Source organism: Aotus nancymaae, unplaced genomic scaffold (genome assembly GCF_030222135.1).
Source record: "Aotus nancymaae isolate 86718 unplaced genomic scaffold, 86718_ANA_hifiasm-v0.15.2.pri h1tg000003l, whole genome shotgun sequence".
NCBI lineage: Eukaryota > Metazoa > Chordata > Mammalia > Primates > Aotidae > Aotus > Aotus nancymaae.
In genome coordinates this window covers 41,468,711-41,486,147 of record NW_026988414.1, presented here as the reverse complement: position 1 = coordinate 41,486,147, position 17,437 = coordinate 41,468,711, and positions in this window count along the sequence as shown.

Genomic DNA, 17,437 nt, shown 5'->3' with positions numbered 1-17,437 from the left:
TAAAACAAGTAGAGAAATTCATAGAAATGTGGAAACTATAAACTCAATCTCAGTAACCTGAACTCACCTCATGAGTTATTATAGATAAGCAAATTAAACCAAAATGAGATACTACTGAATATCCACTATAATGGAAAAAATAAAAATATTTAACAGCACTATTTGCAGAGTATGTTGAGGAACCAGAACTCTCAAACAAGGCTAGTGCAAATGTAAAATATTACATACATATTAAAACTTTTTTCTAGTTTCTTAAAAGTAAAACAGTTTTACTAGTTGATATTGTATCCAAGGTAATGAAAACATATATTTGCAAAAAACCTTTTAAATAATGTTAATTATAGGTTTACTTATAATAGCCATACGGCAACCAATTTGCCTTTCACCATAAAGAAAATAGATAGACAATTTATGTTGTATTTGAACAAGTGAACGCTACTCAGAACTAAAAGGAATAGAACACTGATATACCTAACAATATTAATAATATCAAAAATGTTATAATGAGTGAAAGAAACTAGAAGAAAAAGAGAGTACATGACGTATGATTCCATTTATAGTCTTGTATCACTTAATAATGAGGATATATTTTGAGAAATGTGTTCTTACATGATTTCTTCTTTGTGCAAACCTCATTGAATATACTCACACAAACCTATATGATAAAGTCTGTTAACACACCAAGGCTCTATGTTATAGCATATTTTTCATGCTATTATTATTGTAATAGCCTATACATTATGCTATTATACTGAATACCATAGGTAACTGTAATACAACAGGATGTATTTCTGTATCTAAACATATGTAATACATATAAAAATACGGTATAAAATAGAAAACGTGGCACACCTATAAAAGGGACTTACCATGAATGGAGGTTGCAAGATTAGCAGTTACTCTGGGTGAGCCAGTGAGTGAATATGAAGGCCTAGAGCATTACTGCACACTACTGTAGACTTTATAAAGAATGTGCATGTAGGCTATATGCAATTTATAAAATATTTTCCTTTTCTTAATCATAAATTAACTTAGCTCATTGTAACTTTTTTTACTTTATAAACTTTACTTTTTTAACTTTTTTTGCTCTTTCATAGTAAACATACAACTGTACACAAAATTTCTTTGTTTCCTTATTTATAAGCTTTTTAATTTTTAATTTTAACATTTTTAATTTTTGAAACTTTTTGTTAAAAACAAAGACACAAACACACACGTTAACTTAGGTCTACACAGAGTCAGAATCACCAGTATCAATGTCTTCCATCTCTACATCTTGTCCCATAGTGAAGTCTTCAGAGGTAATGACATGCCTGGAACTGTCTTCTCCTAGGATAACAATGCCTTCTTCTGGACTATTTCCTGAAGGGCCTGCCCAAGACTGGTTTACAGCCAACTTCTTTTTTAAATAAATAATAAAAATATACTCAAAAATATTATAAAAACATAATAAAAACATAAACTAGTAACATAGTCATTTATTATTATCAAGTATTATGTGCTATATGTAATTGTGTATGCTGTGCTTTTATATGACTGGCAGCCCAGTATGTTTGTTTACACATCATCACAAACATGAGTAATGAGTTTATCTATACCTTATAATAGCTATGATGTCACTAGGTGATAGAAATTGTAAGTTTCATTATAATCATATGTGATCACCATCATATATGCAGCCTATCATTGATGCAATTTTTGTTATGCACATGACTGTATATAAAATTGTAGAAGAGGCAAAACTGAACTGTGGTGATAGTAAAGAGATTTTAAGGGGTTCTTCTTCATAGGGCCCTTGTCTGACTTGACTGCAGAAGTGCCCATGGGAACCCTGCATGGTGATGGAAAGATATTGTGTCTTGATATTCTGTCATTAAATTTGATTAAATGTTACATTTAAGATTTAAACATTTCATGGTGTGTAAATTATACTACAATAAAATAGTCTTAAAATGCATTTAAAATGCATCCCTCTTTAAAAATGCATTTAAAATGCATCCCTTTTTTAAAAAATCTATTTAAACTGTTTTAAAAAGCTAAAAAGAATGGTACAACCTTGCCTTTACAGATTAGCTCAAAATAGTGCTACCAAGAGTGAGTTCCAACCTTAAATATACATTTATGAATATGAAAGACATCATTACTTCCTTCATATGGCAGACAGTCTGTACCACATCATATATGCATATACTTATGCCCTATTTCTCCATAAATAGCTTGTAATTTGCTTGAAGACAATGCTAGTTTTTTGAGTGCTGAAGATAGATCATGTGCTTATAGAGAATCTGTGACCTCCTACTTTAGGTCTTTTCAGGCAGAGGTCTTGATAGTCATTTAAAGTATTCTCCCAATGGATATATTACCTGAACTTATTCTGCTAAGGTAATCAAACTATAATATATATGTGTGTGTATGTGTGTATATGTGTGTGTATAATATTATATATACTGTTATAAATAATAGCATATCTATATGCATATATACATATATACCATTACTCTATATTTACTATCACTAACCACTGATTATATGCCAGGCATTTCCAAAAAAACTCTCTACCTTTTCAATATAATATAATATAATATAATATAATATAATATAATATAATATATTTAACATTATCTTTTAATGGAAGATTATTTTATCCCTTAAAATCGACAAAAAATATCATCCTTCAACATATAAATGCTTAAAGTTTCACAGATACTTTATTGGTAATAAATAGATTTATTTATTGATAAGTAAAGAAGTCTAGGATAAAACATAGATTCAAACCTGGTTCTGCCTTATTCCAAGATTATGTGTTTAACCATACTTATTTACATATAACCTCCCAAACTAAAACACACTACCTTTGAGGAATAAAATTGACTATCTTGTTTTATATACTTTTGTACCCTGAGCATAAAACATGTCCCTGCTGAAAGGAAAATCACATATAAATATTTCATATGTTGATCTGTACAGAAAAGAACACACAAGAATTGTGGGGAAAAAAAGACAAAAGGAAAGAAGAAAAATAAGACATTTTGACCTCAAATAGGCAATGCCATTTCTACAAAATGTGGGGGGAACAGAGCTTCTTTGCTTTATTTATTTCTTTAATCTTTTGATCAGAAGGTCAGGTCCTTCAAAGAGTACCTGTGAAGATTTCAAAGGGCTGTACTCGAAGCAGACATTGGAAACAGTACCCACTTCTTTTTTCAGATTAGAATGAAGGAGTGTTCATTGTCTTACTTGTTCATGTGATTCAAAAAGAGAGAAGAACAACTCTAAAAGGTTTGCAGCTGAAATATAGTGGAGTCTGTCATTATTAACTTTCTTTAGGCCACCTAACTACAAAAGAAACAGAAGTATATTTTAGTAAAAGTATAGAGTGCCCATAACCTTGGGATAAAAATATTTTTAATATTTTCAAATATGTTGAATTTGTTTTACTTTTCAATTTTTATTTTAGAATCAGAGGGTACATATGCAGGTTTGTTACAGAGGTATATTGTGTGCTGCTAACATTTGGAGTATGAATAAATCCATCAATTTTTGAAGCCTAATTAATTCATACTTATTTTACTATTATAACAATTTTCTGGGGAAAATAATCTCAGCTCAGCTTTAGAATTGATATATTTTACAAGATAGGAAATCAGTTTGTTATAAAATTTAGAAGAAAGCTACTAAATTTATTCATAGTATTACTTGTTATTTAAAACATTTTTAGAATCAAATTTTAGCATATTTAAATTTGACACATTATTTTGGGACAGAAAATCTATAGGATATACAAATTTACAAAAAGCTACATGTTAAAGCCCTCATTATTTTCCAAAGCAGGAAATGTATGCAAATATTTTTTAAAACACTTTCTCAGTAAAAAATAAAATGAAGGAAGCAAAAATCAAAAGAAGAATGAGAGTCTGTATTTCCAGGGATCATATATGATGTGGCAACATTTACAGAAGAACTGTATAACTGTGTTTAATTAAAACATGAGGCATTTAATCTCTAGATTAAACTGTCAAAATGTGTGTGATGAATATTGGTTTTGGGAGAGTTCAATACAGATTTTCCCAAAGGTGTATTTTATGCCTCTCTAGTTCTGTAGCAAGACAGGCTGACAAAGCAGTTAGACCATATGAAAGTCACTACCAAACCGACTCTGGAAATCAACAGAAAAGTTTTGAACTTTACCCAGCACATCATAATTTATTAGTTAGTTGGTTAGTTAGTACATAAACTTGACAGTCTAAACCAGGTATACAGATACTGCTGGAGATAAACTTAAAGCTGGTCCAATCCAGCTGTGTAATACAGTTCTAACCTATGTAACATTCATAATCTAAGTTATAACCTTAAGATACTAGAAAACGAACAAGAAATTAAATCCAAAATAAGCAGAAGGAAGTATGGGATACATAGAAAAAAGAAAAATCAATGAAAGAGACTAAAATAATGACAATTAGCAAACCCAATATTATTTATTTTAAAGATTAATAATATCAATTAGTATCCAGAAAAGATGAATAGAATATGTAAAAAAGAGAATATATATGGAAAATATACAGAAAAGAATGGAAAATGCACACTGTCTGATTTCAAGTCTTACAAAATAGCTACAGAGGTCAAGAAAGTTTGTATTTGTGTTAGGGTAGACAAATATAATAGACCTCATGCCTAGACCTATCTATATATGACCAACTAATTTTTGGCAAGGCAATTCACTGGGGAAAGGAAAGTATTTTCAACAAATCATGCTTGTAATTTGAATAAATTGTCAATTCAGAGTCTGCCCAGTCCAGAAAGTGACTGACTTCATGGTCTAATTTCAATCATTTCTTTCATTATATTTTTGGAATTAAAAGTAAAGTGAAGGTTAAAGGTAAATTTGAGAGTTATATATATGCAAACATATACATATATATATCACACACATATATATACACACACACGTGTGTGTGTACCATTCTTCACATATTTTATGTATCTATTTATTAAATTTCTCAAATTAAGGGGTTTTTGTCTCCTATAGTAACTTAATCAAGATTCCTTAATCATTAATCAGGAATCAGAAAGGTTCCTATTTCTTGAGAGCAAAACTCTTTTCAGATCCTTTGGCATAAGTCAAATCAGATGTTGTTCTATCTTAATATATTCCATTTTGAATTGCTTCTCCCATAGGCAGAATCTATAATTGACATGTTTTTACTTCCCCTGTTGTGCTATGTTTTATTAAGCTAATATGTCTTTAGGGTATTGTAGGTTCAACTAATTGTGGATACAAATCTTTGTGAAATATAGCTCTTAAGTTTTATATCACATATACTTCTAGCCACTTCTTGTCTTTTATAGAGTAAGCTACTTTTAATTCATCTTATACTTACTAGCACCTATTAAATTCAAATGATTATTTCAGGAATTATCAATGGTGTACATGTTAAAAAAGAGTTGAAAGTGTTTTAATGGGCATGTATTTTATTTTTTCTTTCAAACACAGAGACTGTCCTATGGAGATCCAGTATCTTTTCAAACAACTTCAGTAGGTGGATAATCATTATTTGGTTAACTCTAATTTTTAAGTGTTTTGCCTTAAGTAACTATATATTCTCTGGAAACACCAAGAATTTCACAAAAGAGCATATCTAAATGGTCCCTGGACATGAAAAGATTGCATTTTATTAGTCGTCATAAAAATGTATTGTAAAATAATAATTCAATATCACTATACATCTGTTAAAATGGCTAAATGCCATACAAACAACTAAAGATTATTTATATTTTGATTGTTCTGCTGCCTCTGATAGGACAAAATCTACATAGTTCTGCCAAATATCGACTTGTATTTCTGGGTGCCTGAAGAAGATCTCACTGACATCACAAACAATATTTGCGTATTTTTTCACTTTTGTAACCCTAAGATTTCTGCCAACAACAACAAAAATATCTTAAAGAAGAAAATTACTACAAGAAATGATGCAAATATCAGTCTGATAGCACTAAATAAAATCAATGACTGGTCAGCTCACAAGAATTCTTCCAAAGTCATATAATATGTATACATTTAATAAAAACACAAGCAAAATATTGTTGATTGCTTCTCTTGCTACACACAGAAATACAATCTGGATGCACTGTGGTTATACATAAAATATGAAACATAATTCTAGAAAAAAATTCAGAGTAGTGTTTTCATAACCTTCAAATAAGCAAAGATTTATTGAAAAGGACAAAATCTGTGCTAATCATAAATAAAATAATTAATAGCATGAAATTTTTTAAATGAATAACTTTTATTCATCAAACAGCAAAGTATAGGTATAGGTTAGTGACTGAATGAGATACTTTCAGTAAACATACCCAACAATAACACTCATATTGAGAATAAATGAACTCTTAGAAATTGCTAAGGAATAGGCAGACAACCCAGTAGCAAAAGGAAGAAAAATAAAACATGAATAAGTACTTCAAAATAGAGGATATATAAATGGCCTCTGGACATAGGAAGGTGTTGCACTTTATTTTAAAATAATAATTGAATGGCACTACATATCCATTAGAATGTCTAAAATACACACACACACACACACACACACACACACACACACACACAATACCAAGCATAGTTTTGGAAAACTATGGCACAACTAGATCTCTCATGTACTGACTGTGAAATGTAAATTTGTTGCAGTAGTAGAAAAACTGATTGACATAATCCATTCATATGTAAAATATATGTAGCATGTGACCTAAAAATTTCACTCCTAGATAGATATGTAGCCAACAAAAATGAATGCATAGTTGTAGCAAACGTTATACTTACAAATGATCACAGCAACTTAACTTGGCCTAAACTAGAAATGATCCAGTTGTCCATAAGTAATAAAATCAATTCATTGTGGAATATTTATACATTTGAATACTATAGAGCAATAAAAATAGAGGAACCATTGCATATTTTAAACATTTGAATTTCTAAAACCTTAAGTTTAAATATGGTTATACACAAATGAGTCAATAATTGTCATTTCAAGTTTATAAATTTTTCAAACAAGTATAACTATGTATGATGATAGACTTTACAGTAGTTGTAACTTCTATGTTGTTAGTGACTGGAAGAAGGCAAAAGGGCAACTTTGGAATGCTGGTAGTGAAATATTTGTGATTTAGTTAGTTGTTACGGATGAAATATATGGCCTCAAGATTTGTGCAGGTCTTTGTAGGTATGTTATATTTCAGATGACTGTGTTCTTAATAAATATGTAAATAAATAATCCGGGAGAGAGAGAATGATAGTTTGGAGTACAGTATGAATAAAATGATAAGAAGTGGTTCAATCTATTTGGAAGGTAAAGTCAATACTATATGCTGAAAATTAACTGTGCAGTGCCATGGAAATAAATTATAGATAACCTCTGAGGAACTAGAAAGTTGTACTTGGCATTTAAAAGAAGAAACAGCAGGATTTTCAGGGTAAGATCAAGTATTTGTTTTGTGACATGATAAGTTTGTTGTGCTTTTAAATAGTCAAGTGGAGAGAAAAGGAAAAAAATCTCATATTCCTATTCACCATGCAGAAGTGAAATCTTGGAAAAAATCAAAATACAAAAAGTTGAAAGAAAAAAGATTATACAAGTTGGCATATCTGCAGTAACATAAAACGATGTCATTTTAGATATAGTGAGAAAAATTCATACATATGAAATATTTCATTCATTATATAATTTCTAAGATTCATTAGCCTAATATAGCTGTAAAACCATAAATTTAAATTGAATTATTATTTACACATCTCTTTCATAAAGTAAGAATTCTGCAGACAAAAACAATAGTTTTGATGTAGAGTGTTTGTGAGGAACAAATACATCTTGTCTAATAAGCATATATATACACTGAATACAACAAAGAATATATATCTTCTTTCTAAGCACACATCAAAGATTTTTTAAATTGAACACACAAAACCATAAATCAAAAGTCAAAAATATATAAGAATTGTACCTGTTAGATTTCTAAACAGAATACAATCTTGTTAAAAATGCAATGAGCATAGACAGTGGTTTAAGCTGGGAGAGTTTATTTTTATGTTCAATAGTCCATATCCATGGAAAGATAAATAAAAGGACACCATTAAAAACACCTTTATTTGTATGTTAAATTACATTATCATTCCAGTTACACATCAATAATGAAAGATATTCTCAAATAATTATGTGTTGAAACAAATTTTTAAAAAATAATTGGTTAAGAAAAACATCATATAGGAAATGATACTTAGAAATGATCAAAAACAAATTTCTATAATTATGTATATTGGTTCTTTAAAGAATAATTTCTCAAAGTTTTTATTCTCAAGACTGTTAAAATACTAGGCATTATGGAAGAACCTTAGAGATCTTGCGCATGTAGGAAGTATCTTTCAGTATTTTCTATATTAGAAAATAAAGCAGACAAATTTTTAAAATATAATATTGCACAAGCACAAATTTTATTAGCCATAAGAACAATTATGTCATCAGATATTATCTAGCCTCTGGAAAATTCCACCTTGCTTCAAGAGAGTAGGAGAGTGAAAATAGTGAATAATATGTAAATATTATTTTGAAATAGTTTTAAAGTCATAACCCTTTGATAAGATCTCAGAGACAACCAGCTGTTTCCAAGTCACACTATGAGAGCTTCTACTTTAAGAAAATATATTGTATATATTCCTTTAAATTGTTTTTAAGAGAAATTTATAGATTTAAATAAGATCTATTTAATTATCACACAAAGCTCTTCCTACTAAAAATTATACAGGCTGTCAATTAATTAGTTAAGTAACATCAGTGAAATAGTAGAATATAAAGAATTAAACTATAAAAATAAAGAAGAAAATTATAAAAATGACAGAAATTAAGTATAAAATTAAATAGTAACAAAGAATATCAATAATAACCTAGTTACTTTATAATATTAAATAAAATAGACATACTTCTATCTATACTGAAGACAAAATATAAATATGAATAATATGAGGAATAAATAATATTCATAAATACAAAGAAATACAATAATATTCATAAATAATTTGAAGAATATAAAGTGGGCATATTACAGATACAGTAAAAGTAAGCAAAATAAGAGAGAGGAAGGATCCTTAGGAAGGATCTTGTGGTCTTTTTGTGTTGTGTCCCCTGCCATAAAGTCATATAAGCCTCCTCTAATCCCAGATTATATAAAGAACAAAAGGTGGAAAAAGAGGACAAAGTAATAGGAAACACTGATAATTAAAAAGAGAGAAGGAGAAACTCAGAGGAAAGATTTTTAAACTCAAGAAGGAATTCACAAACTTAATATTTACATATTAAGTCCATACATTCTACTACATAGATAGATGGTAAGCTTGTGATGAAAATCAGTACTGAGTTAGAGAATTTTGTCCGTACAGTTTAATGAACATAATAAATGATTAGTGTGAATAAATGTGCAGTTCTAATACCAAAACTTATTATTTAGAGGACCCGTTATCTCAATTTTTCTCTCAGACTATTTTCACCTAGTGATATATCGTTCATAGTAAAAGTCTCCCTCGTTCTCAAATCATGTTACTAAGAATAGCCTTGGGACTGCCAGATATTGCTGATCCCAGCCACGTTAGTATTGTTAGTGTGAAGGTGGGGCTAGGCCATGAGCCACAGTATGATTTGCCTTAGACAAGTCTGCCTACCAGCCCAGGGAAAGATTAATTGCTTCCGTGGTTTTTCCTTCACAGTTCTTTACATGGGGTTTCATTTTCTGGGCCCCAGGGCTTTTGTAAAATAAGCAAGTGAAAAATAGAAGATATTTTATTCTGCTCTTCATTCCCTCGGTTCCCATAGGCAGTGAAGTGAATTAAAAATGAAATGTGAGAGTGTGGGGAAGAGAAAATCTCTTTAATAAAACCGTGGCTCTGTTCCTATTACAAGTGTTTTACATTCTGGCTACATATTACATGTGGCACAGGGACCCAATTCTTTAGAATAGATATTTTCAGGGGGAAACAAATAAGAAGGCATCAGCTCTGAAGCTGTTTCAGTATTTGTGGATTTTATGCAGGAATATAACCTCACAGCTCCTCCACTTTCTCGTTTCTTCTCAGGAAATGCAGCTTCTCCCACTGGCATAGAGCTACCCAGCATTGACTGCCTTTCATCTGGGTCAATTATCTTTCTTCCGATTCTCTTAGCAGAGGCAGCAGTCTCTCCTTATCTGCAATTTCGAGGTCCTTATTTGACCCATCTTGGGCATGAATTATCCCTTTGTCCAGCCTATCCACACTGTCTATGCTATCTGCCTTTTAGTCACTGAGTAGCCATCTCAATTATGTCAACTGCTGCAGTACCTCCGTGCTTGTGTTCAAATTTAAAAACAAACAAACAACAAAACCCTTATTATACTTAATAATGGTCGCAAAGCTCAAGAGTAAGGATGCCAGTATATTGCTGTAGTTGTTCTATTTTATTATTGGTTATTTTTGCCAATCCCTTTCTGTGTCTAATTTATAAACTAAATTATATCATAAATATGTATAATTGAAAAATATATATATGTGGTTTGGCACTATCCATGGTTTCAGGCATTTACTGGGGGTCTTGGAAAAATATTTCCTGCAGTTAAGAGGAAACTACTGTATTTCTCTTTCTGTTGATTCATTAACTTTAGTAATTTATAAAAGGATGAATTCGGGCTGGCTCTTTTGGCCCTTATTAGAGGTTTACTTTCTCACTCAGTTTGGTGATGGAGAGAGGAGCTACTCACATTGCTAAGGTATGTTTAGCAAATTGATAAAGAAAGCTCTCTAGCACATAACCAACTGTTAAGGGCTCAAAAACCATCACATTTTGAATGATGAGTAGGATTTCTACAAAATTCTCTATTCCTTGGGGAAATGATTCTCTAACCATTTACTAAACTTCCTATTTTATATGTACTTAAAAATGTCTTATGTAGCCAGGCGCGGTGGCTCAAGCCTGTAATCCCAGCACTTTGGGAGGCCGAGGCGGGTGGATCACAAGGTCAAGAGATCGAGACCATCCTGGTCAACATGGTGAAACCCCATCTCTACTAATACAAAAAAATGAGCTGGGCATGGTGGCGCGTGCATGTAATCCCAGCTATTCAGGAGGCTGAGGCAGGAGAATTGCCTGAACCCAGGAGGCGGAGGTTGCGGTGAGCCGAGATTGCGCCATTGCACTCCAGCCTGGGTAACAAGAGCGAAACTCTGTCTCAACAAAAAAAAAAAAAAAAAAAAAAAAAAAAAAGTCTTATGTATATATATAGCTCTTAGTCTACCTACTTGGAGCATGTATTTGTATAGAACCCATAAATAAATTGTAATTTAAAAGATTTAACTTGTTCCTTGAGGTCTTCACAAAGCTCTCCATGATGTAGGAATTTTAAAAATTAAATGAAAAGTTAAAGAGTTGCAGTTGCACAATGAGATTTTAAAATTAAATTTTAAGAAACAATATGACATTGGAGATTGAAAGAAGAAAAATGGATAGGAGTTGGGAAGCTGGAACAGATAGATAGGATCAACAACATAAAGCACCCATGAAACATTGATCAAGTGCTCAACCAGATAAGACTTTTTTTCCCAGTACAGTATGAGCACCTTGATCTGGCAATGATTTACATCCAAATATAAGAATTAGAAAAAATATCCTAGAAAAAGTAATGAAGAATGAAATTATAATAACCCCCAGTGCAATTAAACAACTAGGTTATATGACATGCCTCTTGCCCCTTCAATTATTCCAATTATTCCTAAAAAGAAGAGATCTATGTTACTAATAGAAACTAACAAAGCGGTCCATGGATACAGGCAGAATAAAATTCAGTGCTTATTCACAGCTCGGTCTATTTCAGGTACTAGGATTTCTATTGATTATTTTGTTTGTTTGTATTTTTCTTATTTAATCCTTATAAAAACCCAAGTCCAACTAGCTCATATACATTTTTATGGGGGAGCACTGAATGTATTTTTATAAAAATAAAAAATAAATAGAAGATAAGATATAAATATAATATGACAACATTCTAGGTTTTGAGTTTCATATGATATGCAATATGTAATATAAAACTACAATAACTGACAGAGCTTTTCTAGAACAGCTCAGGGCCTGCATCCACTGAGAAAGACCAGATAATTGAGTCTGCTCTAATAGGCATTGAGCCTGTATTCCTGGCCAGCAACCCAAAGCCTGGGACCGCAGGGGCTGACTTAATGGCAGGGTAGACATAAAGCCAGAAGCTGCTGAGGACAGCTTCATGCTGGGGCAGGCCTAAAACTCAGTGCTGCTTGGGAAGCTTGGCATTGGAGTAAGTTGAAGCTGAGTGCCACCAGGCATGGCCTGGTTTTGACTGTAGATCGGGGTGTGTGGCCACTAAGTTTGACATAGTAGTGGAGCAGACTAAAGATAGAGTCTGCTTTGCAGGTCTGGAACCTGGGTCTATGAGGTCCAGCCTAGCACCTGAGCAAGGCTGGAGGATCAATCTGTGGGCATTAGCATAGAGGTGGGGGTCAAAGTGGCCTGCTCAGTGCTAGATTTTACTGTATCAAGTCTGGTTTTGGAGTCCAAGGCAAAGTTCTGTGCTCACTTCCCTGTCCTTCCTCCACATGGAGGGTATCTCTGTCAATATCTTCTTGACTAGGGGTGATATAAGTAATGTAAAACTATACTTTCTACCCTCTTTAGTGCAATTTTTCTTATTTTTGTGTTACATCCAGATGATATAATTTCTCACCAGTTTTGCAAAGCTAATGTGAAAGTACTTAGATATGTGAATAGTTGTTCAAACCAATGTTTTTACAGGGGATAATCTCTGTAGAGTCCTAGACCACTATCTTGCTCCCTTCGAACATTCTTAAACTAGTTTTTCTCTCTGTGTCTCTCTGTGTGTATATGTGTGTTTGTGTGTGTGTGCATATGTGTGTGTGTAGCATACATATATTTTCATTTATCTTGAGTAAATGGCAAATGGCAAGATACTGAATTGCTGGGTCATAGGATAGGTGTATATGCAACTTTGTCTGAAACTGTTAAATAGTTCTCCAAGTTGGTTATATCATTTTTGCTACCCACCATCCATCAAAAATAAATGAATATTTTTTGTTTTCTCCATGTAGAAAACATTTGATATTATTAATCTTTTCTATATTAGCTCTTTTAATATTTGCAAAGAGATACTTTATTTTCGTTTTAATTTACATTTTTCTAAAGACAATTTTCATCAGCTTTTTAATGTGTTTGCTAGCCACTTATACATTATCTTTCTAAATCTATATTCCAGTCCTTTTCCATATTGAATTGATGTGTACCTTGATCAAATGTCAATATAAAGCACATAATTGACTCTACTTCTGGACAATCAATTCTGTTCCAGTGATTCATTTTCTATGCTTAAATTTTACTACACTGTCTTCATCACTTTAGCTTTAAGTAAGTCTTAAAATCATATAGTAAAAATATTCTGATTTTTTTTTTTTACCTAAGAATGCTTTTGGTTTTTAGTTCTTTGTATGTCATAAAAATGATTTTTGCACATCTTGCACTGAAGCTGTTCTAGAGAGAGATTACATTCCTTTCTGAGAGCACAAACCTTTACATTGTTTTCATATTTGAATAGCAATTTATTTGAATATAAACTTATAGGCTATTTTTTTTCTTTTCAACAGTTTGAAGGTATGATAATTACCAGTTAAAAATGGTTTGGCTTTGGTGCTATCAGCAAAGAGAGTAATCTAGTTATTAATGAGTCTCATTTTATCTGTGTTCAGGAATGATTACCTAGTTTTTTTTTTCTTTTTGTCATAGTCACAGGGTGATTATCTAATGTAGTTCTGAGAGATTGTTTGTGCTTAATGTAAGACCACCAACCTACCTGTGAGAATTAGACTGTTCCTATCCACATGAAAGTATATATATTAGCGAGTCTGGCTTCCAAACATCAGAGCTTACTTGCCATTGTTGCTAAGATGTTTTATTTTTTCTGGTTAGAAATTATCCATTATTTATTTTTAGTTCCCCAAATACAATGCATAATTATCTTTTCTAGTTGATGTTAACCTTTCCTCTTTTTCTTTGATTTTCACCAGTGTCACTATGATGTGCCTACTTTCAGTTTTCTTGTATTCACCCTTTTTGGTGTCATGTGTGTATGTGTGTGTGTATGTGTGCATCTTACTTTTATTTTAGGTTCAGAGGCTAGATGCACAGGTTTGTTATATGGGTAAATTGCATGTCACTAGGGTTTGGATACTGCCACCCGAGTAGTAAGAATCATATTGATAAGTGGTTTTTTAACCCTCTCCCTCCTCCCACCTTCCAACTCTAGTAGTCCCCAGTTCCTGTTGTTCTCATCTTTGTGTGCACTGTACTCAATGTTTAACTCTTACATAAGAAGTGAGAGAACCTGTGAAATTTGTTTTCTGTTCTTGTGTCAGTTTGCTAAGAATGGTGATTTCCAACTTCATCCATGTCCCTGTGAAGGATATGAACTCATCCTTTTTTATGGCTGCATAATATTCCGTGTTGTATATGTGCCACATTTTCTTTATCCAACCTATCATTGATGGGCATTTGGGTTAGTTCCAAGACTTTGCTATTTTAAACAGTGCCACAATGAACATATGCGTGCATGTGTCTTTATAATAGAACGATTTATAATCCTTTGGGTACATACCTAGTAAATTTCTGGGTCAGATGGTATTTCTATTTCTAAATCCTTGAGGAATCGCCACACTCTCTTCCACAATGGTTACTCTAATTTACACTCTCAGCAACAGTGTAAAAGCACTCCTATTTCTCCACATCCTCTCCAGCCTCTGTTGTCTCCTGACTTTTTAATGATTGCCATTCTAACTGACATGAGATGATATCTCAATATGGTTTTGATTTGCATTTCTCTAATGACCAGTGATGATGAGCTTGTTTTCATATGTTTGTTGGCCACATAAATGTCTTCTTTTGAGAAGTGTCTGTTTATATCCTTTGCCCACTTTTTGATGGGGTTGTTTTCTTCTTGTAAATGTGTTTTAGTTCTTTGTAGATTCTGGATATTAACCCTTTGTCAGATGAGTAGATTGCAAAAAATTTTTCCCATTCTGTTGGTTGCCCTTTATTGTCATTCAATTATAGGCGCAGGTTGCTCTACTTGTCTATTTGTAGTTCAAACTTTACATGAGAGAACAAAAGTTATGCCATTGCATCAATTGAGTATCAAACATATTCTATCCTGCCTCACTGTAGAACAGAAACACTCCCTCCCATGATGGTCATAGTCAGGTAGTTCTGCAGTTATACTAACCACTTTCTGTATACTGGCATGAAGAGTTAAAAGTGACCTTCTAGAAGCTATAGTTTCAAGTTTAGTGAGTCTATTACCATGTCATTTAAAAGCATCTCTTTCCCCAAAGACCTCTATATACACTGGGCCTGTCAATACAGAGAAGCATAAATTCTACAATGAGACACTCAGAGTGATGTTGAATGTGATTACTCTTCTTTCTAGTCTGACTTCTGGTTTCTAAAACTCTTGTATATTTTACCAATTGGGAGCCTGGTTTTATATAATGCTTGCTGGTTTATAAAATAAATAGCAACTGAAAGGACAGTGGTCCACCTTTGAAGCACGCCTTCTCAAAACTGATGACTCAGAAGCAGAATCAATAGGTCATACCACCATGCTACCAAGCCTGAACCTTGAGGATGATTTAATATAGAGTAATAATGGAAGAACCAATGTTCATGTGTCTACTATGACTCCACCTGTGTTGTAAAGTTGTTTATTTGGTCCAAGGCTATATTTTATGAGATATTATATTAGTAGAGCAAATACTATCGAATTCTTTAGATATTAGTGAAGAATGTGGCCAGGAAATATAAATCTATACTTGTAACATGTTTTAATCCTACTTAGAATTTTTTTTCTCTTTGCAGATGGAATGGGTCCAATATAACCATCTTGCCACCAAATGCTGAAGTGTCTGTCCTCTTTGAACAGAAGGTACCATATCTCTATCTTAGTATTGTTTATGTTTCTGACAGGTGAGATAATGTGCATTGACATTTTAAATACATATCACTATTCAGATATAGTGGGTCAGATTTTCCCTCTGTGCCATTTACTCCTTTACTGTTAAGACTGAATTAGAAATGGTAATCAATTTAATATTGTCTCATATGTGTCTCATATTCTGCTGATGTCAGCCATTTTTAAACTAATTTTTCAGTGTATATATCTTTTATTGACATATCTTATGCTTTTTAAGTCATTTCTCCTGATGTGTTGCTTGTGCTGGTAAGACTATCCATTATAGTCTTAATTTAAATGTTTCTTTTTCATCCTAGAATACCAATGTGTTTCTTTTTGCAGCAAGTCTGTCATTTTGTTAAATTAATCTATTTTTAAATCAAGTTTCTCCATACTTTTTGTTTTTTAACATGTACATATGTTTCTTCTTATTTCACATCTGGTACATCTGTAGATGTGCTTTTGTATACTATTTTGTCTCTTACATATGAAACACATTTTTCTAAGTCCACCTATGTCTCACATTAGTCAGTATATGCAGGAGATTGTGTTTTAAAAAATAAAAAAGAAGACATGTAGATATAACTTTTCACAGAAGGATATGTTCTTCCTATCAGCCACTGAGACTGAGAGACCAGTCACTTTGATCCAACCAGAGGTAAAGCTAGATGAGAGCTGGATTACATATTTTGTGAATTTCATTTATTTTTAAACTTTACATAGTTTATGTGTTGAATCAGTCCTGTGTGCACAATAGGCTCCTTCTTCTATAAGGACGTTTGACTCTAAACAACTTAAGACTATGCAATCTCTCTCTCTTTATCCCATCCAAGCTTCCAGTCATGCAAACGCTATTCATCACAGCTCTGAACTTACCAGTAACCCATCAAATGAAAATTAGGTGACAGAAAGAATTACCTGTATGTTTGAGTTGCCTACAGATTCTAATTTATTATGGCATTCCTCATAGCTCTTATCAGCTCTCCTGAAATTTTCTCACCCTAAAAATGTTTACTTATTGTCATATTTGACCAAGATAACCAGGTAAGAAAGTAAGCTGCAATGCCTCCTCACAAGGAAAAACTTCTTTCTCATTCCTAGTGTCTTCAATGTTTTAAAAATCTCCATGTTATTGAAAATATATTGTTTTTTATTTCTAAATTGTTATAGCATGTGATAACGTGAACTTATCTTCTACATTCTACCTAAAAGATATATATATATATATATCTGGATTGTTTTAAAAGTACTCTACTCAAGAAATCTACGTCATCTAAGCCAAACAAAGACTGGAGATGTACCTCTATTAGAGTGACTTATTGCTCTGAATTCTTCCGCCCTCATAATACATTCACATCTATTTCTTGGTCTTATCTAGGACACGACTGAT